Source organism: Corvus brachyrhynchos, unplaced genomic scaffold, assembly GCF_000691975.1.
Source record: "Corvus brachyrhynchos isolate BGI_N302 unplaced genomic scaffold, ASM69197v1 scaffold7, whole genome shotgun sequence".
Taxonomy (NCBI): domain Eukaryota; kingdom Metazoa; phylum Chordata; class Aves; order Passeriformes; family Corvidae; genus Corvus; species Corvus brachyrhynchos.
The window spans coordinates 2,837,877-2,862,384 of NW_008239054.1; the positions used below are offsets into that span (position 1 = coordinate 2,837,877).

General features: G+C 40.6%; 1 long non-coding RNA gene across 1 annotated transcript in view; it reads right to left on the reverse strand.

The window, feature by feature from the left end:
* Positions 1 to 23,563, reverse strand: part of LOC108447862 — an 85,844-nt gene extending 62,281 nt beyond the window's left edge. The window contains exon 1 of the long non-coding RNA XR_001863563.1: positions 23,377 to 23,563. This is a non-coding gene — a long non-coding RNA (uncharacterized LOC108447862). The remainder of the gene's footprint in view (positions 1 to 23,376) is intronic.
* Between the last annotated feature and the right edge of the window lie 945 nt (positions 23,564 to 24,508).

Genomic DNA, 24,508 nt, shown 5'->3' on the forward strand with positions numbered 1-24,508 from the left:
CTGGTAAGCAGTCTCCCTGTCTTTATCTTGACCCATTAACTTTCTCATCCTAATTTTTCCCCCCAACCTGCTGAAGATGGGGCAGGGAGAGAGCACATGGATGTGCATTTGGCTGCCAGCCAATGCTAGCTCACCATAACACCAAAAATCAACTGCCTCCTTATCTCCTAATGCTTTCTAAATTTACCAGACCTCTTCTCTAAATATTACAGTTTGTGCAAAGAAATAAGAGGAGCTAGCTTACACAAAATGATGAGCAAAATGATGACTCCCTTGGGAAATGGAAAATTAGGTAAAATAAATCTCAATTAATTGAAATAATTACATAATAACATCTAAAGTATTAATTAGAATAAAATTAGGCAACAGGATTAAGAGTTGTGAGCAAGCATTCTCTCCTCAACCTAAAGTCCCAAATCCTCTCCTGCAAATGAGATGTAGCTACATGTTGAGAAAAAAAGAAAAGAACATTGAGCAAGGATCTTCTTTGGAGAAGTGAGAGAAAGGTGTCACAGTGGGCTACTTTTAATGATTTCCTTCTTAAAACAGTAAGCCAGCAAACAGGAGACCTGAGGTCAGTGCTTAACTGAGCCTGACAGGGTTCAAATTTACATTATCTGCCTCCTCAAGACCCACCTTACATGCTTGCTAAGTATGGGAACCTTTCTGGGCATGCTGGGCCAGAGTGAGGAGGAGAATGTGATAATCAGCCCGTTAAGTCTTGCTGGCGATCATGAGTTCTGCTTCCCCCTTCTGTAAAGTCACTGAAGCAAACAAAAGCATAATCCAAATCACAGAGAATACCCTTCCCTGTGCTCTCTCTCTTTTGATCAAAGAAATGTTCAATTTTTATGCTAGTCCTATTTACTGGAAGGCAGCCTGTTTCAGGCTAGGAAAACAGCTTCCACTCAGCACTTCCTCTACTCTTGTAGGTAAGTAACAAAAGGTAAAACTCCTTCAGGCTGAGAAAGGAATTTATCCTGGTCACACACTCTCTCAGTATGTGTTCTAGCCAATTAGGCTTGTAATACGAAAGATGTGTAGCTAGACCATCACACCACTTTTGCAGCTTTGGAAGGGATCTGTTTCTCATGAAAGATTCTCTGTTAGCAAGCATTAACTGAAATCTATTTGATCTGATTAAACTCCTGAAAGCTGAAAGAATGACTGCCTCCTTTCTCAACCTTTATCAGAGTCAGGGGACTTTGGTGCTAAGAGAACTAGCCCGGTGAGACCAAAGTTCAAAAACAACTCTAGGTCCCCAAAACTGCCACATTGATGGGGAGCTACCTGTAGAGAAATATGCTTAAACTCCTAGCTCTGGTGGGCTGTGTTTTTGAAAGGGATTTTTCCCTTATGATCTGTGCTTCTCTAGCACTGAACTGGATGATCCTACTCAGTTTTCAAGCTGAAAAAACCACAGCTTCACCTCCTTGCCACGTTTATCCACCAACACGCTTGCCATTTTATCCAAGCATAGTGATTGCTTATCAGTTTTCTTTCTGTCATGGACTAACCTTTCTGGCAGGCAGTTTGACTTCCAAAGTTCTTCAAAAAATGCAGAGTTTTCATTCTGAAATTAAACTACGCCACAGGAGCATTGATGATAAGCAGTATGCACACCTGCATGCAAAAAACCCCAGGATTAAATGAACAGCTCTTTTATGCAAAGGAAGAGGGAGCAACAGAAACTTGGAAGGTCCAAATAATGAATCAGATACTTCACTGGCAGGCCAGGCCCCAGCCTTCCCCCCAACATCAGCAAGTTGCTGCTAAAGCCAGAAGGTGCAGTTAATTAAAAGACTTCTCTCCTAATTCTATCCTATTGATCAGGCTTGAAAGAGTCAAATTGCAGGTGGGCCTGTCCCTTGACACTGAAAAAGCCCAAACTTTTTAAGTATTCTACTACCTATCTCAGAGAAGCAATCACAGCTCTGACTCTGACCAAGAAGACCCTTGTCTGCAGGATGTTCTTAATGATGCAGCAGGATCAAGGACTTCACAGTAACACCAGTTTCCTCATCTCACCCTCCACTTCAATTAAAACCCTCTCACTTCAGCTTATCAAACACAAAACCATCCTTTTTTTTTTGAGACCCAGACTTTTAGGCATGCAGAATTACTAGGGACTTTTAAATTATTGTCTCAAAATTGTAGAAGAGGAGCATTCCTTAGGTATTTCCAGCAGGTTTTGCCTTTCAAAGCTGCATTCTCTGCCCATATCCACATAGCACATCAGGATGAGACCAGGATGTGCATCCTCCCCGCCCATTCTCTGCTATCCCTTGACAGACCTCAATGGCATAAACAAAGAATGTGCCACATATACTCCAAGATCTCTCCCCTGATCCCACGAAGAATGTTCAGGGATCTGTGTTCTACCATACTCGTACAGTAGAAGACAGTCCAGGACAGTACATCTAACACGCCTACTGACTTTGAAAGCAACTTCTTCCCACCACTGCGGCCTGTGGAAGAACAGAGAGCTCTCTGCTTAGGTTAGTAAGCAAAACCCACACTTCTACAAACTTCACTGCCTAAATCAAATAAAGTTCTAACAAGAGTGCCCCAAATATTTAGATCTACCAGAATCACAAAGGGCACTTGGCCCACTCCCACCGCTCCACAAGCTGCTCCTTCACCTGTGTTCATCTGGAAATCCCATTTATTCTTGTCCATACTCACCATCAAATCTCAATGCTGAGTTCCCCATAATTTTTTCCACTTATATCTTGAAGAAACATCACAGCCAAGTCAACATGTTCTGAGGCTCTTGTTGTCTATGTATTTGTCATGATATCATTTGGAACTGCTGTTGTTCTCTGCATAAGAACTTAGTTTAAACTCCCCAGTAGGTTCACATGTGTCCATGGTCTAGCAAACTAAGGCAAACTTGCTTGTGAGCTAAACTGCTAATTAATGATCAGAGCTGGGGTGAATGATGGTGTTTCCAGTTTTGCCTCACTTCAAGACAGCAAAAATACCTGGACAGCCTGGGTACTGTGAAACACCAAGAAAAACATAGCACAAACAGTTACAGTGTCTGTACACAAAGCCAGCTTGTGTTCAAGCCAGTCTGAGCTGGGCATTGACCCTCTTAGACCTGAACTGTCTCCACAAGCCAGTGTTGTCTCTGCCCCGGGCTGCTCAGCTTCTCTACATTCTAGCAAGACCCATTAGCCTATGACTGGCAGTGGATGAGGCCCTTAGCTAACTGGGAAACAAGACAGCCCAGCAGGAAGAAAGATGAGCTCTCTTTTATGCTACTAGGCACGTAATTGTGGTAAATAAACAGTTAAGCTGGACAGTAACTCACAAAAATTTTGGGTGGCTTCTGACAGCTGAAGAAATATATCTTGTCTTTTTGCTTTTATTTCCCTGGGCTTCCTCATTTTAATAATTAATTGCTTGGACAGTGTTCAGCAGAAATTAGTCTTTAATTAGAATTTAACAAAATACATTCCTTATGTTGGCTGGCTGGACTTCCCTCAACAGTCTCATTATCCTTCCTTAATGGAGTAAACAGCACATCTACAATCTTCAGGAGCAATTTAATATTTTTGCTTTTACTACTACTAAAGCTGCCTTTATGTTCATTTCCTAGCATGGAATCGATGCCTGCACCATGAAGACAATGCAACTTTCCTGTAATAAGGCTAGTTGTGCCTGTGATGAATTACTTTTGGGTCTTAACGATTCTCAGCATGGGGTGTCTTTTCCTCCTGCTTCACTGCTTGGAACATTTGAGTTATTTTGTTCCCTTTCAACTGATGTCAAATATCACTGCTTTGGATCTTAATTAAAGCACTTAATGGTTGAGCTGATTTTGTTTCATGCTAAGGTGAGACAAGATACTGTTGGCCTCTATTATTTCTCTCTTTCTTTTTCTTTTTTTTCTATCTTACATCTTTTAAGAAATAACTTTCTCATTGCATTCATTTAACAAGGGTTTTTTCCTACGAGAGGTGGGTTTCTCTATCACAAGCATTTTTCAGTCATTCCAAATATAATGCCTCTAATCTACTATCTGGCACGTCTCGATCCTCTGTTCAAATCACTTCAAAAAGAATTCCAAGCAGAATATTCAATTAGAAAGACATGACTGAAAAACAAAAATGAAAGTTTAATGATCTAGTTAAAGTCCATGGCAACCTCAGCTAGGCTATCTTCAGTTCTGCTTTCATGAGCCCAAAAGATATTCAGTTAAAGCTGTTCTGGCTGTCACCTATTCATTAGCAAACACCCCCACTTCCCCCAACCACCCCCCAAAAAAAATCCCACAAACAAAAATCCCCAACCAACCAACAACAAAAACAAAACAAAAAAACCCCCAGACACACAAAAAAGAAATCCACAAAAAAAGAAACAAAAATCAAGAGGATGGAAAATAAAAAGCAAGATGTCTGATCATTGGTCTAGAAGAACCTCTCCTGTAGAAGCAGCAGATCAAGACATAAGAAACGACAATGACAGGGTGAAGGGGACTTCACATTGATTAGTGTTTATGAGACAAACTAGAGTTAATTCCTCACTTTACACCATACTAGCTCTTCTAAATCAGCACAAATGAATTGCTCAATAGTCCCTGTCCCAGCACATGAGTCCCCGTATGGATTCTAGCTATGCTTAAGAATACAGGGGACTGAAACTGATCACCAAAATTAAAACAGATGGACCCCATCTCACAAGTTATTTCTGTTTTGTAACCAGCAGCCTCAGAAGACGTAGCACACAGACACCCTGACTAGCTTATCATACAGACAGTTGACTTTCATCTTGCAAGGTGGTTATGATTATCTACTAGATTATACTCTGGCAAGAAATTGGAATGCAGCGTTGTACACCTACAGGGCTTCTGGCAACAGTTTGCAATGGGATCATTAAGGAGGATAAAAGTACACAAAACTGGAAAAAGAGAACTTTCTCCCAGGACTAACTACATATTTTATAAATATCCAGCTATCATTAGTAGCTATAAATATTACTACTCAAAATGAAAAAGCAGAAAGGTTCAATACAAGTAAGAAAAAATCCATTCAATATGTTGGTAATTAGAGGACAGACCAAGTCACAAAAATTTAATATGGGGGTAAGGGAAAATTCATTAAATGCCTGAGACAGAAAAATCATCAAGTGTGTGCTATACTTCTGAGGTTTCATGAACGAGGTGGAAAAAATCTTAGCTAAAATAAAGTACCACCAGGGCCTCCCGCCAAATATAACAAACAGTGAAGGCAACAGTGGGAAAATCAGTCCTCAACAACAGGATACGTGCAAAATGTCCAGGGCATGATACCAAAAAGGCTGCATGTGATCAGGAAAACCACAGGAAGTAAGACAATCTACCTTGCTAGAAGATGTTAAAATATCAGCCTTGACAGAAGCTGAAAGAGAACAATTATCATTAAGGCCACAAGAACTTCCCTGATACCAGCTTTCCCACAGTACAAGGAAATTACCTAGCTTACCTTGCTTCTGCATTTTAATCACACTGGTTATTAAAATGTTATTTAGGGCATTGAAAGGATAAGGGTTAAAGGGTACAACATGGGTACCTACACCAAGTCCAAAAAATCCAGTGTGTTGCCAGATGGGCTGTGGGGCCACAGTGGGGAGAACTGAAGGTATAATATGTAGTAAGAAAGTACAAGTGTATGCCACAAGCATTACCAGTCCTCACTTACAGCTCTGTATTATGTAGGCTCACATGAACTCACAAAGAGTTTACAAGGAGGAGATGACATTCAGCACTGAAGGAGGAATTAGACAATTAGGTTACAGTAAGCAAGGACTTCCTGGAAATCTCTGATTGACACTGGCAGATCATATTATATGTGTTATGGCAGGAGCAGTTCATAAGCTTAGGCACTTAGGCATATGATGAAAGCAAGAAAAACTTGCAACAAAATAAACGCCAAACCTCTATTTTGCTGAGGTGATAATGGTATGATGGACTTAATTAAAAAGAAAAAATACAAAACAAAACAAAACCAATCCAAAACCACAAAAAAAAACCCCAAAAAAACCCAAAAACCAAACAGACAACAACAAGACAAAACCCCCCAAAATTAACCAAACCATACCTATTTAAATGCTGTATGATTTTTCCAGGGGTTTGTGTACATGGATGTAAGACAGCTACATCACTAAATTGTAAGAGAGAAAATAAAAAATAATTTGAAGGCTCTAACACTCATGAAAGAAGTCATTTGGGATCATACATGTTTCTACCAGGATATTACCCATGTTGCAGACAGTATAGTAATTTCTACTTTAAAGTACAACAGCCAGTCACTGAGTAGGACTATTCACCAGCAGCTTCAGGCTACAGCATGCAACAGTGTTTAGTGTGCATTTGTAATCTTTTGCTATACAGATTTTGCCCATTTGGGCTTTTTAACTCAAAAAGTATTATTTAGAAGAGGAGAGCAAAATGGGTCTAAAGCACTTCTTCTGAATATGGGATATGGTTTTGGCTGGGAGAGGGGAAGAAGTACAGTCTGAGCTCAGTTTCCATAGTGACTTTAAGAAATCACAGCACAAACAAAAACTTCTTCAGAATGATTCTAGTTTTGCCTCCCAGAAAGGTTTTGTGATTTCCACGTTAGTGACACTCTGAAATCAGTCATGCCTGCAGAGATAAGCCTTTGTCCTGTTAAGATCTAGGGTACTTCTATTTCTATTAAAACACATAATATGAAATATTAATTTGGCTTTTCTGGGTGTAAATTCTGGTTTTGGCTTATTTTTCTGTTTTGCTGCAGACCGAGGAAAGAAAGGTCTCAGCCTGGGTGGCAAAATTACTCTGATTTCTCTAGTCCCCTCCTTGCATTCAGAGGGGAGAGGTCACACTGTAATGATAAAAATGTGCTGACACGCAGGAAGCCAGCTATGCTAGAATTAAATTAGAATTCATGCTCATCCTCTCTGGAACAACCTGACAGCTTCTCTTCTCCTTCATTAGCAGAAAGAGGCTGAGAGGGGAATGTAAGTATGCAATAGTATAATTTAAACAGCAAACCTGAAGAGGAGGGAATGCGATAACCACAAGTAATCATTACCAAAGGTGACTATATGGAAAATACCAGCATACGATCATTTTGCTTTCATACATTTCCCTTAAGGAAAACAATATAAAAATTAGATGGCCAAAGATTTTGCAGTCACAGAAAACAAAATGCCTTTTGGAGCAGTCACTTGGAACAAGTATCACATGACAGCAAATATATTCTGGCATTAGCTTTCAACTTTTACTCTGTCTGCACCTAAGGAAAACCTGGAAAAATAACAGCAGACTTCCTTCTGTCTAACTCACCTACTCGAGAAACCAAGACATACAGCAGCAGATATCTAAGGAAAAGAACCACACATCTATCTAATGAGAGCTTATCCATAAGGAAAAGGGCACAATTCTAGATTGTATTTTAATGTGAATGTTGGGCACCTCTGATTCATTTCAGCGTACGACAAGTTCTTTGCTGGGAATACAGAAGGTTGCTTTCAAATGGAGAAAAATGAGTTTGCACATAGCTCTGAGCATAAAATGGTGAAGCCCAATGAAGAACATAACCTGAAGAAATTTTGGGAATCTATTAAGAAGGCAACCTACTCAGGCTCTTCATAACCTTCTCCTCATTCTCTGTAGGGAACTCAGATGACTGCTGGCAAATACCTCTGAAGGCCATACAGCCAAGTCTCACAGTTGGATGCTGTGGGCTTCTTACTGGGCCATTGGGATTTGACCGTAAACTTGCTAAATGCTGCACAAAAGGCCATCAGCTCTCTGCCAGCTTATGGGTCACAGGGGCTTCCCGTTCTGGAAAGAGAAGAATAGAATTAAATTTTAAAATGTGATCTGCCGCAAGGCTTTTGAGGAAGCAGCTTATCTGATGTGAAAATCAGAACTAAAAGGACAGTCCTTGTATGTCCTCCTGTTGTATATGTTCACTGAGAGGGTAGATTGTGAAAGGAAGAGTTTTCTAAAGTATTATCAGTGTATTCCCATCCATCATTAGTTTTCAACACCAGCCATCTAAGGCTAACCAAAGGGATGAGCTGCTTCACCAGGGATATTTTCATACACTTTTCAGGTATGAGTATGAATCATTTCCCATCAGGAGGACAGCTACTTCTTTCAGAAATGTCATGGAGGAACTGAATTGAAACCTCTGCTGTAAAAGCTGAATAACTCTGTTGTGCTCTGTCTCCCTCTCCACACATACATATACATATGCTATGCATATTTATGCTACATATATTTTTATATCATATGTATATATGTTGCTTTGTTGTTGAATATGTGCAGTTGCTTTGGCCCCACAGTTCTTTTGGACAACTGACAGGATCATTCTCTCTATTTTACAGGCAAGCTAAGCATCTGTCCAGTCTTTGACAGGGCTGAGAACTGAACTCTGCACATAAAAATATCTTTCCTGTTGAGGAAAAACCCAGAACATTCATTTTTCTAACTCTTAGTGAAGAACACTAAGAGCATAGTGTTTCACTGACGTAATTTTGATAGATCAATCTGTGCCATGAATCACATTAAGATTCAGATCCAGGCCAGGACAAATCATGTCCTCTTTACAGTTGTCGGGGTGACAGCAGTCTTAGGCATTTTAGCAGCAGAGGACCTTTGGTAACTCCATACTCTTCCCTTCAGGAAGTACTTCTTGGCTGGCCTATGGTCACACTGTGATACACTCACTGATCCTGATCTGAACACACTAGGCATGTTCAAATAATGGCAGCATTCTTGGAAAACAATTCACAGACCCAGCAGCATAGCTCAAATATCCTACAAACATCTTGGCTGAAGCTAAGAGTTACATGGATGCTTGGGCAGAAACATGTGGGAGTGCATTTCTTGGTAGGAAAGCCTCTAGTCGTCTCCTATGTGTGAAATGCCGAGGAAGAATAACAAAGCTGACAGAAGCTGACCCTCTGCAGTCAAAGAGAGACAGTTTTCTTTAGAGTATCATTTGGAGGTGAAGGCAGACATTGATGAAATGGAAAAATCTAAAAAAGGATAGCAGTGCCAGGATATCAAGAGTAGCCATCCCTCACAGTAACAATACAGATCTAGTACCATTACCAAATCTCTCAGCTCTTTGGATACAAAAACTACAGCCTTGATGTCTTTCAAAGCTTTATTCACCTAAAAGACATAGGACAATTTGCTAGGGAGACTCGCAAGACGATAGTAGGGAGACCTTACTAAGTGGTGACTAAAGGATGCACTGTATCTTCAAAGGATCTCCTTTACCTGGCATCTTGGAGTAGAGATACCTAGTCCAGGACCTGCCATGTGGTCCATTCCTCATCCCATGACCAGGCACAGCTGCTCAGCAGAACACAGATATAAGAGCAACTAGCACAGATCTGATCTACAGCACTGTTGTTGACCTTGTAGCAAGGATAAAACAAGACCAGGGCTGACTGTGGGATGCTGTTGCTTGTGCACAACACCTGGCTTATCCTAACCTCAGGGAATGGGAGAGGCCTACACCACTGATAGGACAGTTCAGGAAACAGATTTTTATTAATAACCTGCTGTATCTGACATTCTCTGACACCACACAGAGAGGTAGGACTGTGAAACTACTGCAGAGTAGCAGTGATGTTCAAGGACCGTTACTCACCAAAAGGAAGTATTTTCCTCTTTTTTTTTTTCTTTTTAAACTAACTGCATTTCTTTCAGCACAGACATAAAATTCATTTCACTTCTGTTTGACACTTACTGTCAACATAGGGTCAGTCCTTTGTGCGTTGGGTTTTCACACAGTTCAGGGAAATGCCTGCATTTGTTTATTTTAAAAAGAGAAGATTTTTTCCCCCTATCAGGCATAGTATTTTTTACAGCTTATTTATACAAGATGTTAACGATGGGTGAGATTTAAGCTGACAATGTCTCCTTAAGTTAAGGCTAGTTAATTCTACAGTCTAATAAATTTCAACATTCCTATAAATATATTAACTTCTCCTTCACGCCAGGCCTAGCTTGACTTTGACAGTCTTTGAGAGAAGGTTATCATGTCCCTTTATAAAGCTGGTACAAGAATGGAGAGCCATCCAAAAGCTGGACCATACTTTGAAGGGTATCTCACTAATATGATGAAAAGGAGCTGCTCTCCAGCTAACATCGGTATGACTGTCTCCTTCTCTCTTGCCAATACATTGGAAGGAATACTAGTAAAATAGCATTCTTTAAATGGAGATAGTTGAGCCGGTACACATGAAAACTATGCTAAAAAAGTAAATGAAAAAGTGGTTCAAGAGCAAGTGAAAATATGACAGATTAGACACACCAAATTACTGAGATAGAGCTACTGTTTAAAGATGCTCGAAGAAGAGGGAATACCTTTTTGTTGCTTTAATGGTAACAGACTCTTAGGTTTTCCCATCACTAGGAACTGTTGCATTTATCCTTCATCCATGAATCTCTCACAGAGGGAGAATCTTGGATGGACAGGTCATGCAACACCAGCATCAGCAACGCAAACAGCCCGAGTACCTTGTCTCCCCAGTCTGTTTTCTCCATCTGCCTGGTACACTTCATGCCTCAGGTAAGAGCAAAGAGGGGCCTAAATTGGTTACAGGGCAGACTGCCTTTCTTTGCATCCAGTCATGCACAGCAAAAAACTACTACTGCCTGTTACTTCTTGCCAGGTAGATATTGAGATGCCATGTTATTTGGGCATAAACTGTTCAGGTGACAGTGCCCTTTGGCTGAGTCCTAATGTTTTTGCATTCAAACCTGTCATTTCAGTCTAAATCTTACGTGCAACTGCCTCAATCATAATGAATGAATTATTTTAACTTTCTAAAAATAAGTATTCACATCCTTTAAAAACATCTAAGCTATTTGCACTGCCAAGGTCTTTCCTTGCCTCCTTGACATCTCTTCCTGCACTGGGATGTAAAATCAAATTCTCTGCTCCTTAGAAAAAACTGGAAAGAGCTAAAATGCAAGGAGAGGAAGGAGAGTTGCTTCTTACTGCTTTAAAGGAGTGTCCCACAAGTGTCTGTAATTTGTCCTCATGTCTGTCCTTGCTCTTTGCTTTCAGTCCCCTCTGGCTTTAGCCAAGTTGTGCTGGAGAGCTTCCAGTCATTTACAGGAATTAAAAGTTTAAAAATAAAAGAGGAGTTTTGATCAAGGAAGAAGTTCAGCTGGGAAGGAAAAAGGGAAACACAAGCACTGACAACTCAGGCGGAAAGCAAGGCGAAAGCAGGTTCATTATGAGCTGACAGACGTTTCTATGTCTGCTTGCAAAGCCAAAACCTTCCCTGCTGCTCTTTCTTCTTCAAAATGCTCTGCATGAACAATGAAAAATATGTTTTGTTTTCACCTCTGGCTTTCCCCCAGGTGCCAGCATTCTTTGCTTTTTCAATTGCAAAAAGTTATTTTGCAGAAGCCATCAACTGTTCTGACCTCTGTGCTTGTGCATGTGCACGTACATGTATCCACACACGGACCCACAATCATCAGTTCTTGGATTCCTCTTTATTCATAGCCAGGGCTCCCTCTCCCTCCTTCTTTTATGTCTTAACCTGAAATGTCCATGTCTGCTGCTGTTAATGGAGAGATATCTTCACTACTTTTCTGTTATAAAGAAAGCAATAAAGCTGACATGGAAAGTACCAAGCTCCTCCCAAATTTTTCACTGTAGACACAACCCAGCACATTTTGTACTATATCGCAAAATCCTCCCTTCAAATTCTAAACATCCAAAGCTACCTCCACACAAGCACCTTGTTTGCTTTAGTGAAAAAGAATGAAAAAACCTGCTCCATACATGCAGTCTGCATCATTCAGGACCTCCAAAAGCACCAGTGCTCAGGGGGTGCCCTAAAATGCAGGCAGGATGAAGAACAGAGCACTTCTGGAGAGTACATTTCCAGTGTTTGGGGTAATTATACTGCATTCCTGTCATTGGGGAGCCAACTGGGTGCCGCTAGAAAAGTGGTAAATGTCTGCAGAACAGGCCGGATGAAGAAACCTTTGAGCAACAGGTAGCAGCACTCTGGTTAGTGTATGTTGTTAACAATGAAAGTAGAACCAGGTTATTGCAATTCTGATATTCATAGTTTCTTAGCTTAAACCAAAAATCTGTGCATGAACTCTGGGTGCTCCATCTTGAGCCCTTACTTTTTTTTTTAAGACAACGAAATAAAATAACTGTCACATTAATTAAAAGCACAAGTGAACCAGAGGAAGATTATCCTCAAAGTCATAAAACTACAGGGCTTATTTGACTGATTCTTTTGTTTATTACACTTTCAGATTGTGTTTTGATATTGAAAGGAAAAAAGCACCCATAATCCAAAGTGAATACACTCTCTGCCCTTCAGAGCTCCAGTGCTGAGCACTGGAAAAATGCCTTTATTTCAAACTCAAATACATGTTTTGACCTGCCATAATTTTTTGCTTGGCTTTGTTTTTTATTTTATCATGAGAAGCCTAATGGAGAAGAAAGAAAATTTACAGCAAAAATATCAATTAAAGTAATTGCAGGTGCTAGAAACCCAGGTATTTCTGACTAACACCATATTTCCATTTTTACAATTATCTTTATACCCAAAAGGGATATTTTTTATTACATATGTAAATTAAATCAATAAAAATTGCATGTGTCTGCTCTGCACTGTATATTTTGGAAAAGATGTTAAATGTTGTAGAAGTACAATCTACACATATAGTTCAATATTTACTGTTTTAAAATTACTGCATGCATACATATGGATGAAGAGATGTGTTATCTGCACAGAACTCTGTGTTTTAAAATCTTAAATGACTACTAGATAATTTACTTCAATCTGCTATACAATAAAAGCCTGTCAAGCCTGCTTCAACCCAGCCATTTATATTTTGCTACAGTACATCTTGCAACAAGGCATCACATTCTTTGTTGAAAACTTCAAGAGCTTGTCGGTTTATCCCAAGAGTTAACTGCTCTCCCTGTTAAAATCATGTCCATTGTCCCCCAAACGCAACTGTGTCTCCTTCAAATAGATTTTGTCTGACTTTAACTCCCAGCCCCTGCTTCTTGTTATGCTTCTTTCCACAAGATAAAAGGGCTTTTTAAGAACCCAGCATTTTCTCCTCATAAAAGGGCTTGTGAAATTCACTCATCTAGTCACCTTTCTGTGCAATGAAGTTAAACAAATGGAGTTCTGTAAGTCCTTCGCTGGAAGATGTATCTTACAGTTTCCCAGTCATGCTTTGCAACCCTATCTCCACTTTTTCAGTGTCATTCTCAAAGTGTATGCAGGAGATCCAAGCATGTCATAACAATCTTCCGAGTATGAAGCCATTATAATCCTCCACAAGTCAATAAACTCCCACCTATTTTAAAATTAGCAAAACTGAGGCAGTGAAAAGGATTGGGTCAGCTCTTCGAAGAGCAAGTATTAGAACCAGGATAAAACTACAATAATCTGGTCACAGACCTCATTCTCATGTCTTATATATGACTAAAGCTCTTGCCTCTACTAGAGGAGCTCCTAGGTAATGTGGTACAGTGACTCTTTCCAGTATGAAGTTTAACAAGGGCTAGTGTCAGATTCTGGGGAGTGAGATGTTGGAGAGAAACACCACAGAAAGGCACCTAGGGGTCCTGATGGATGGCAAGTTGATCACGCAGTGCCCTGGCAGCCAGGAGGGCCAAGTGTGTCCTGGGGGGCATCAGGCACAGCATCAGCAGCCGGGCAAGGGAGGGGATTGTTCCTCTCTGCTCTGCACTGGGGCAGCCTCACCTCGAGTGCTGAGGGCAGTTTTGGGTGCCACAATATAAGAAAGACATTAAACTATTAGAGAGCATCCAAAGGATGCCACAAGGATGGTGAAGGGTCTGGAGGGGAAGCCTTATGAGGAGTGATGGAGGTAATTTGGTCTGTTTAGCCTGGAGAAGGGGAGATTGAGGGGAGACTTCATTGTGGTCTTCAACATCCTCACAGGGGGGAGTGGATGGAGAGGAACCGATCTCTTCACTTTTGTGACCAGGGACAGGACTCCAGGAAATGGCATGAAGCTGAGTCAAGGGAGGTGTAGTTTGGATATCAGGAAAAGGTTTTTCACCCAGAGGGTGATTCTTGGTGGATGGTCCTGTGCAGGACTAAGAATTGCACTTGATGATCTCTGTGGGTTCCTTCCAACTCAGGATATTCTATGATTTCATGGGCTCCATTATGGACAGTAGTAGAGAAATCACAAAAGTAGAAAGTTAATTACTTTCCTCCTTGCTAAGTTGCCCACCAGAAAAGTGAGAGACTACAATGGGCTGGAGATCAGGAGCAGTTAAGACAAGTGGTTAATAACAGGAGCTCATTCCAGCCTCCAGGGTTCATCCCAGACTTCTGCTTTGTGTGCACTGCTGAGATCCTCAGCACCTCCACCATCGTGCTCCCCAAAGCAGCACAAGACACACCAACCTGTCTCCTTCATCTTCATGCCTAGACCCCACCAGTTTCAGTTATCTTTATCTAATCAAGATACAGCCTCAAAATACAGTGAGAACAGGTCACTTTCAAGGAGATTTAAATGGTAATTATTCAAATTTCATCCCTGTCTTGATTTATACAGAGTACAGAGGAAGTTTTCCTAATTAAAAAAAAAAATCTGAACTTCTTAAAATTCAAATATGAGAAAAATACCAGTTGGAATGATGAAATTGTGAATGGGAAAACTCCAGCCTAACTAATTATCCACTGTAGATAAGAGTGAAGTAGTCACAAAACGCCTCACAGATTGTCATTAGACTCACCTTGGTTGCGTGTAACTGAGGTTAAGGTTTCAAGGAAACCGCACACATATAGGTTGCTTGTAACCCTGTTTACTGCCTGCATGGGACCATCCAAGGCCTGGGAACGTGTACATTCTTTTTCTATTCAGATTGGATGGGTTCCACAGGAGATTGGACAGCTGCTAGAGGAAGCTCTCTCACGGCTGAGGGACAGCATCCAGCACCCGCACGGAATTATGGAGAATGGCAGGAGTGCCCTGGTGCAGGAATTGCCAGTATCCACCCACAACACTGTTGCTCTCCAGCTGTCAAACAGAAATGCTCACACTGAACAGAAATTAATTGGCAGATAAGTACGTGTGAGTCAGTTATAATCTATTAATTCCTCAAGATGAACTGTCCTAATACTGGGGGTTTGTTCAGTGTTTGGTTAATTTTTAAAAGAAAACCAACACTTGGCCAAGTTTTCATTCCGTAACCAACAAAACAAGAATGGTACATAATATTCTCACTACTTTTCTGCTACAGGCACTCACAGCCTGCATTGGTAGTTGTGGTTGTAGTCCAGAAATTGCTCCTACAATTTAACAACCATCCAGCTCCACTGAGAACTGATATTCAATTTTGTTTTAGCCCACCCTGTTGGATTCTTTACCCATAGCCTGAGTAATTGCTGTTCCAAATAGAGAATTAATCTTATCTTCCCTAGATATTTACTCTACCCTTCTTTCTCCAGCCCCCACATCTCTCTGGCACATAGACAACGTGGTTGAACTCTGCAATTCAGAAAAGTTTATTATATGGGCTCTAGGGTTTGTTTTGTGGAAATGGATCTAAAGAGAGGAGAAAAAAACATTTAGAAAATCGTTACCTTCCACTTCCTTTTAGAAGACACAGAGCCATAAAAAGAATCTTGAGAGCTCACTACTTACAACCTGCTGATAGGACCAGGGCTCCAGGACAATGATACACATATTACAAGGCAGGACAAGCCACAGGAAATCAACCTTCTGCCAGAGGATATGTAATAGATATATTTTTACAGGGTTTCAGAGAAGGAAGTAAAGCACAAAGAAGAAAGCGCCGGCACAACATGCTGTTCAGCTCTGGGAAGCAAAAGGCGACCAGTTAAAAACATAATGTTTTTACAGTAATGATGTGCTGGAGGGCCCCACTTTCACTTTAAAGAATACCCATTTAAGAGCTCACCCTGCCCTCATCAGTACTTGTTTACAGGGTCATAATGCTTAATGGGAGAAAACAACATTTTTCAGAAATGTTTGAAATTATTTCCCCTGCCTCTAGTCTGGGGAGGATGCCAGGTATTGCTGCCCAGTGCCCACTACAGACCTGTATAAAGGCCTCTGGCACCTCTGCTCATGGTGCCTACACAAATAGGGTAGTGAGGCTTGTATCTCCCTCTGCAATGGTGTCTCACAGATTTTCCCACTCAGAGAAGTGACATGTTGCCCAAAGACACTTTGGGCATACTGGAGACTGAAATGAGACTCCAATCTAATGACTTTTGCCATATTACTTTCAGAACAAACAATCTGTAGGCCATACCTACAGATCTGTATACGCTGCAAGTCTGTGTGTAAGCACTGCTCCAGTCACCACGCTACACCTTGCCAGGAAGTGAAGCTACCATTTATGGAAACATGGTGGCTACCAGAATCCCTAACCTCAGAACCAAAGTTAATGGTACATCCTCTACAGGCACCCCACACAACAGAGAAACCCCGACACATTACTATAGTTATGTTAGCTCTAGTGATAGAAGCCTAGGACAGCTAGACATGAAAAACATGCTGTGTTCTCCTTAAACTAAGGGCTGTGACTATGAAAGTTGATCCATATTTGAGTGAGGATTACAGAAGTAACCTGTCCTCTGGCATTCCATGTTCAACTACACAACTTCAACATTCTTTGAAAAGTTACTGGCGTTGTCCCAAGAGCACAGCTAATCACCTCAGAGCCAGCTCTGTGTGTTTTACCTGCCAGTGAGGATTAAATTCTGTTTCCATTAAGGCCAAGTAGTGGCATGTGGATGCAATATGTTTTTTCTGTCTCAAAACTAGCTCATCATTGCACTTTGCAGTAGTTAGCACACCGGGCAGAAGAGACCAGACCTACATGGACCACAGAGATTAAACTAATTTCTGTTTCTAAGAAAATTCCTTAAACTTCCACCTCTCACATACTTAGGCATGCTTGCACATTTATGTATGACAGTCACTTTTTCTAGTTAATCTTCCACAACCCTGTCAAGAGAACATCTCTTACCAGCACTACATCCACACTTAAATAAAAAGGGACAAGTGATGTGTGAGAGAACTATCATTAGTGCAAGAAGGGTATCATCTTCTGATTTTTAGACCATTTCACACACTGAGCTGCACAATAGCTGACAGGCAAATTAATCCAGGAGTGCTACTTGAGGGCTTTCAGTTAAATAAAGAGGTCCTCAAGAGTTTTGAAGGTCTCCCCCAGCAGCACCAGAGAAGTACTGATGAGATCTGATCAGCCAGAGCCAAAAAAAAAAAGGCCATCAGAGGATACAAGAGTCAGAAAATACATCACCTAGTAAAGAAATATGCTGGTGTTGCAGGTTCACCTTACCTGCAAAATCACTGCAGACAGTTTTTTGAAAAAACCACAGAGCCACCTTACCCATGTTACGGCTCTTTCTTCCATAAGATCAACAAAAGACAGGTGATGGCACTGCACACATATTCATCTTTCTTTCCAGAAAGTTAGATTTAATAGGAAAAAAACCCCCAAACCTCAAACTGTAGTTTGTAAAGAAAATTTCTAAGAGCTACCACATTTTAACCTAATTTATTTCTATGGTCCTTAACCATAAGTAAGACTCTCATCCCAGCAATGATCTTTATTTACTCTGAAATACTCCAAAGCCTCCAGGAATATAAGGTGGTGGCTTTGTATTTAGTTTTTTCATTTATCAATTAAACTGCACGGTGGCTGTGAAAACAGAGAAGTTACATTTCAACTTACAGGTACAAATAGCTTAAATGTGTCACAACACTTCCAGTACATTCATAACTGCTCTCAGGTAGGCATCACTTAGAGATGAAGTTCATTTTCTCTGTTCCCTTCTACCAAAAGCAAGAATGTGGGAAAAGGCAGTGTGTCTTCATGGATGATTGGTGACTGGATCTCTAAGAGTTGCTGCAGCTGATTTGCAAAAGCTTAGACTTGAATCTACACATGATAATTGAGAAAGTAAACAATATTGATTTTAGCTCAGTATCTTCTTTCCATCGAAGGCCAGCTGAAGCAAGACTTGAAACATTCTGACCAAATCAATTTAATGTGATTACCCTTGAAACATGACTTTGCCATCACGATTCTGTCATGATAGTGGGAAAATAAGACTGTCAACCCAAGGTATATTATAGAAAAAGATGGTCATGCAATAGAGAGATTTCCATCGTCACAGTTACAGCACTCATGCATGCAATTTTTAACAGCCAATTATCTCATCAACCCCCCAATCCTCCCCAGAGTGTCACAAATAATTTTAGAAACAGTGCAAAAATATCTACAGAGAGCATTTCCAAAAATTGATGCCTCACCTGTCAAATTTGCCAAGCCTCAAAAATATATACTTTTTCACACGTCTTAAAATATGTATAATAAGTCAGTTATCTGTGTCCCTCATTCTGGCCTTGGGAGGAAGCCAGTAGTGTCACAGAGCATTATTTTTAGGGCAGTTAAGCCTTACACAAATGTGTGTAAACAACTTTCTTGTGGAGCAAGTATTTTTTGTCTTTTTCTTTCTTTTAAGGAAAAAACCCAGAAAATTTAAGCCAAACTTCTCAGAGAAAGTTGAAACAAAATCTTCTGTGACCATGCCAAATTTTTTGTCTAAATAAAATAGTACCCTAATCCAAATCAAGAGTGAAGAAATAAATAAATATCTTTTGAGTTATCCAGCATGTAAGAAGATACACAAGAGTGATGATTCTGAAGGTGAAATTGAGACAAATTTATTTAGTGTTCCTGAAGCCTTTTGATAATGATCCTCACAAAAGCTTTATTTGGAAAACTCAGTTGGTCAAACCTCCTCTCATTAGCTCACAGTAGGGCAAAAAAAGCAGGAGACTAACAGAAATCAAACAAGTAAAAGTGAACTTGAGCCAACACATAGAAAAGCACAACAGGGTGGTTGCAGGCACAAGAAGTAGCTCATATACTTGCTAGTGACTCACAAAGAACACCAAAATACATTTTTGAGTGACATTAATATTTTCTAGGTGTTAGACACTGTAAGAAGTTTTGGAAAAAAATCCGCCACATTAAATTAAAGAACTGAGCAGCAAAGTGGCAGACAAACGTGGTTTTTATACATTTATAGTAAATAGAGCACTAACAAAGAACAAGCATTCTTCTCACACATGTTAGTACACTTGGAATCATCTGACAATATTTAAGAGTCCAATGAGATAGCAGTGGGAGGCCAAGAAGAACATTTCAGTGAGAACCGTGGGCAAGTTTGCAGCAGCAGCTGAGCACAAGCTCAGCCTGAAAGCCACTGGGATGCTTGGGTTGGATAAACGCACAGCTGGATAAATGTAGTATCAGAAACAGTGATGTAAACAAGGAAAAGGTTGTCACAAAACATGTTGGGAGGGTTTGTCATAGTGAGCTAACCCTCACTAGGGGAATGAAGTAAAACATGGGGGTAAATGGCAAAGGTGAACTAGCGTTGCTTTTAACATTTACAGGCTTACTGAATTAGAACAGGTCCATACCTACATGGTACACACAGTGCAGGGCCAATGAACAGTCTGAGGGAGTCTGTCAGGAGAAAATGAAGCCTCTCACTGAGCACTGGAAGGTCTGAACATCAGGAATGATGCTTGCATTGGAAACTGGAAACAACTGCTGGTGTTGTGTTCAACAGGAAATAAGAATGTGTTGCGAGAAACACATTAGGGCTCTACAAGCATCCAAAACAAAACAAACAAGCAAGAGAAAAGGAAGTCACTATAATCTGGAGTCCCAAGAGCTGTCTCCATGTCAGGTAAATAATACTGTGTACAACTTGCAGAGGAAACAGCAGTTATTAAATAAAAATTTAAAAAATATTAAAAAAAAAAAAAAGCCAGACAACTGGAGTACCCTGTAAAGTTGCCATGAAAACAGACATGACTGGAGAATCAGGTGACAACCCAAGATGGAAAACTGGGGACTCTAGGACTCTAAAAGGTCTCAAAAAAGCAGCAGCCTGATCTCGTGACCTTGTACTCGAAGAGAAGAAAGGAAAGCCTAAATGATTCATGGAAAAGTGTACAAGCCATGTACAGACCGGCTGTAGTACGATGATTAATTTAAGAACTGCTCCCTACAATGCCTTATTTTATTAATTTCAATATTGTTTGTAAATTCTCATTATTATCACTTTCAAAACTTTATTTTCTTTTGTTTTCAATTGTTGTTTAAAAAAACAACCACTTTGACATAACAATCGCAAGAATGGGTAACAATGCCTGCCATAGGAATGGAAGAAGTGCAATTTCTTGAGCTATAACTTCCCCTAATGACTTCTTACTTTTACCTTCTAGCTGTTACATTCTACTTCCATGACTGTCTCTAGTTCTGTCAACTCTATTACAGGGCTTTTGTACATACCAGATATTTTTTATTATAAGGTCACAAAATCAATCTGCTCGTGTGACTTCAAAGAACAGTTTCACAAACCCTCAAAGGTCTCACTCATCCCAAGCTACTGCTGCCTTTGAAAAGGTGTATAAAATGTCATCTCAGAGGATTCCTCAAGGCATCCAAGTCCTGTGTAAAAATGGAAAATTGAGGCAGTGATCACTTGTGATTGTGGATACAATCCTGCAGGCAAGGTCTAACCCAAACTCACACCACCTCTTCTCCCTCTCCCATCAGCATTTTTGGTATATTCAAAGTTGGATTGAGTGCTTGTTAATGAATCCACAATACCTTCTCTCCTCTCTTTTTCCCAGCATTGACACAGCTGCATCCAGTCCTCTGTGCTCACTGAAATGCACTTAAATAGAAGAATTGCAAAAGGCAGGTTCTTTTTATCAAGGTGCTTTCTAGTAATGGTCAGGTTATGCTGTCGACAAAGATATGAGTCAGCTGCTTCCCTAATAAGATTGGCATATACCTCTACTCAGATGCAGCCTGTAAACTATTCATGCTTAACTCCTATTTGAAGGTTGACATTTATTCTTTCCTTCCCTCTTCAAAACATATCAAAGGTAACTGATTTGAAATGTATGGTTAGTCTTCCTCTTTTCTCTACTCTCCTCCTGAAATATTCAAGAACCTGAAAGCTGAGAGATTCACCATACTGAAACTTGCTGTATACAAAATCTGGTTTTCACCTTACTCAAAATACATCTGCGTATCACATATATCTCTTTAAAAAATGAAACATTCTATTCTGAAGGATATAAACTATGCCACAAGCTTTGCCTCTGTTCTTCGATTCTAAACATAACTCAAAAATTGCCTGGAATTAAAAAATCCACCTCTTTTCCATTTTTCCACCTCTAAATTCTTTATTTGTGTCTTGCTCTGTATCTGTTTCCTCCTTTCCAGTCTCCACACCTGTTCCATTTCTCTCTCATCTGGCCGACATGCTGAAAATAATCACTTATTGTCCCCTGTCACTGCTGGCATATCAGTTAATCCCTTAACCCCATTATCAGAGTGTCTTTACAACATGCCAGGCCTTAACTACTCCTTCAAGTCTCTCCAGTTACACCAGCAGTGTACCAAAACTCATCTTTCAGAAATCTTCTTACACTCCGCTGCATTCACATTTTACTTACCCGTTTCAGTCACAATTCCCTGGGGTCTTCCCGGCTGCGCTGTTGGGCATCGCTCCCACCAAGCTCCAGTTTCCCTCAAATCCTACACACTCAGAGTCTTTTAAGTCATTTTGATCTGAATAGGGGCCCTCACAGCACCTGGCACATCAATAGGTTTGGAATGCAACACAAAGGGGAGGGGTGTGGAATTAAACAAAAAAGCCCATGTTCAGGCGATTGAGTAACAGCAAATGAGTACTGAAAGGGGGTGAACTAAAGGAACGCTTCCAGCGTAGCTCCATCTCTGCTTTCAGTGACACCGTCCTCACCCTCCTCAAATACACCATTGCCTGTTCCAGCAGCACAGAGAAGACTGCACAGGCCTCAGGGGCAGTGCTCATCTTGCATCTGAAAAATGTCAAGCAGATCTGGGCTGCAGTAGAAGGTGAGAGGGGACAGAAAAAAGAAGTATTTTTATGTAGCTCTAATTTAAGTATTGTAAGACCAAACTAAAGCACAGGTCCAAATAAACATGCACAGAAGCCACTCTTTTTCATAAGAGAGTCTTTCACCAATCACTTGTTTTCTCCTCTATTTGCTAGTGCCTCTCTCAGCACACTCTTCAAACATGCTTGTTATCCCAGCATCCTGGCATAAATGCAGCATGCAATGAACCTGATTCTGATGGTTGATGTGGCAGAATCTGGGCTACTGGACAAGTCTAAACTTGAAGCCAGGTCTGTCCATAACGATTCCTAATTTTTGCCACATATCGTCAGAGCAGTGGGAGACTGGAGCTTCAGGCTTGAAGGTCTGGGGGTGCTGGAAGAACCTCGGAGAGAGCTCCTGCCTCTGGGCACGTTACTCTCTTGCAGAGCAGCACCCTCGCAGCCCCCACTGACAGAGGCAGAGCCCTTCTGAAGAGCAGCCTTTGCAGCCCTGAGTTTATACATGGGCTGTTTGTTCTCCCAGACGAGCTCAGGAAGGTCACACATGAACAGCAGCAGCCTTTCTCCTGTGAAGGGCAGAATCACCCTGAGAGCAGCAGCACTTCCAGACTCCAGGGGAGGTACCCAAAGACTTCAGATGTGACAGCACAAAAAATCAGAAACACAGCTGATCACAGAGATTGCTGTTTGGCTAAATATTCTTTTTCTTCACATTCACTGCCATGCAAAATCACTTCCCCTTGCCTTAAGCTCTTTTATCAAGTGTTTCCCTAAGGAAATATTTATTATCCAAATCAATATCCACCAAAGTGGACTTAAGAACTTTAAAGGCCTTGATGACTGCTATTAACATCAACTTAGATAGCTACTCTGTTAAGCGCAGGCTTTCAGTGGTGATTCATTTGCTAGAGTCTGTGTGCCACGGGGAGTGAATTGTTTTTTCATCAGCATATTCTGCACCAGCTTCTGGAAGGCATCTCTGGATTGTCACTGCTTGTGGCAGTGATTGTTTCATCAGAAAATAAAATATTTGCCTGAAAACACTAGATTTCTTCCTCCTATCCTATATCATCACCCTGAGACTCCTACCTACTTGTAACACACTGCCATGAGCAAATCATCCCCACTGCCTATTGGATGATCATGAAGCATTCAGAATGGAGAATAAAGTCACAAATGCTTTACATAAGGTAAATAGCACATTTCTCCACATTTCAATTGAAGAAATGCCTCACAGTTTTATGAAAATGTGCAGTTATTTTCTTAGGATGCTTCTGTTCTCCTAACAAACTGGATTTGTGCCTGCATTTTCCCAAAAAGTAAACAACTATGCATACTTATGTAATAATACCCAATATGACTCATTCCTACCTCTTCAATGGTTTTGCATCATATGCATACTCTATCAACCCATTCATGCGTCGTTCTTCACTGCGGAGAAGGCATAGTCACAGAGAGCTTGACCTCCTGGAAGGAAAACACTCCTGGCTGCTACTGATTGCTCACAGTCGCAGGTGCTCAGCATTTCCCAGAACCAAGATCTTAAAGCTGTAGGCTTGAATTGATTCCAAGGAAAATATTACCAAAATCAGATCTTATTTCCACCTTCCTATACACCTCCTCCTTCACAATGTATAGGAAATCAAGGCTGTAAGACAGCAGTTAACTTCATTTCACCTATTTGTTCTGAGAAACTAAGTTTGTCAAGCTGAACATATTTAAATTGATGGACTCCTATCTGGTTTTAATCTTTTAAAACTTGCTAAGTTGTTCTTAAATGGTAGATGAATTATTTACTTCAATCTTTATACAAATTCCTGTCTGACAAGTACATGCATAGAAAAAATGGAAGTTTCAAAATGAAGGAATCTGATAATCCATCCTACATGAAACATTCCAAATGTGGAATGTGCTCACTGTGTGTCACAGGTGCTGATGCAACAGAGTCTCTAACTTGGTTAAAATATGCAGGTTTTCACATCCTTATGTTTTAGGGTAGGATGGTGTCGGCGATTGAATCGTGGACCCAGACCGGCAGGGAATCTGAATCCTTTATTCAAAGTAATAAGCTGGTTTTAGACACTTTTCCAAGGCACACTATTTCTTTATATGGTAATCTTCACTATGTGACTTATCCCGTGTTGCCACATCAGCAGCCCACTTTCTCAATGTCTTTTTACGGGGTGATCACTCACTGTTCACTTGTCCGGCAGCTCCTGGCAAGCTCTTCTCCATCGGGGTCTGCTGTGTAACACCTTTTCTTCTCAGGGTCTGGAGGAGACAAGCCTCTGTGTGCCGCCATGTGCTCCTTTGTGCTGCCATGTGCCTCTGCAGGCAGGTTTTACAGCTCACAACCCAATTCTCACTTATGATTCTCCATAGGGTGCTTGATGGCTTTTTTTGGGAGGGGGGTTTAAATATTTTTTACATTATTACTTACATTACCTAAAACTCTCAAACTTGTATTTAATGTTTTCTTATTTAAATTTTACTGAATGTTTTA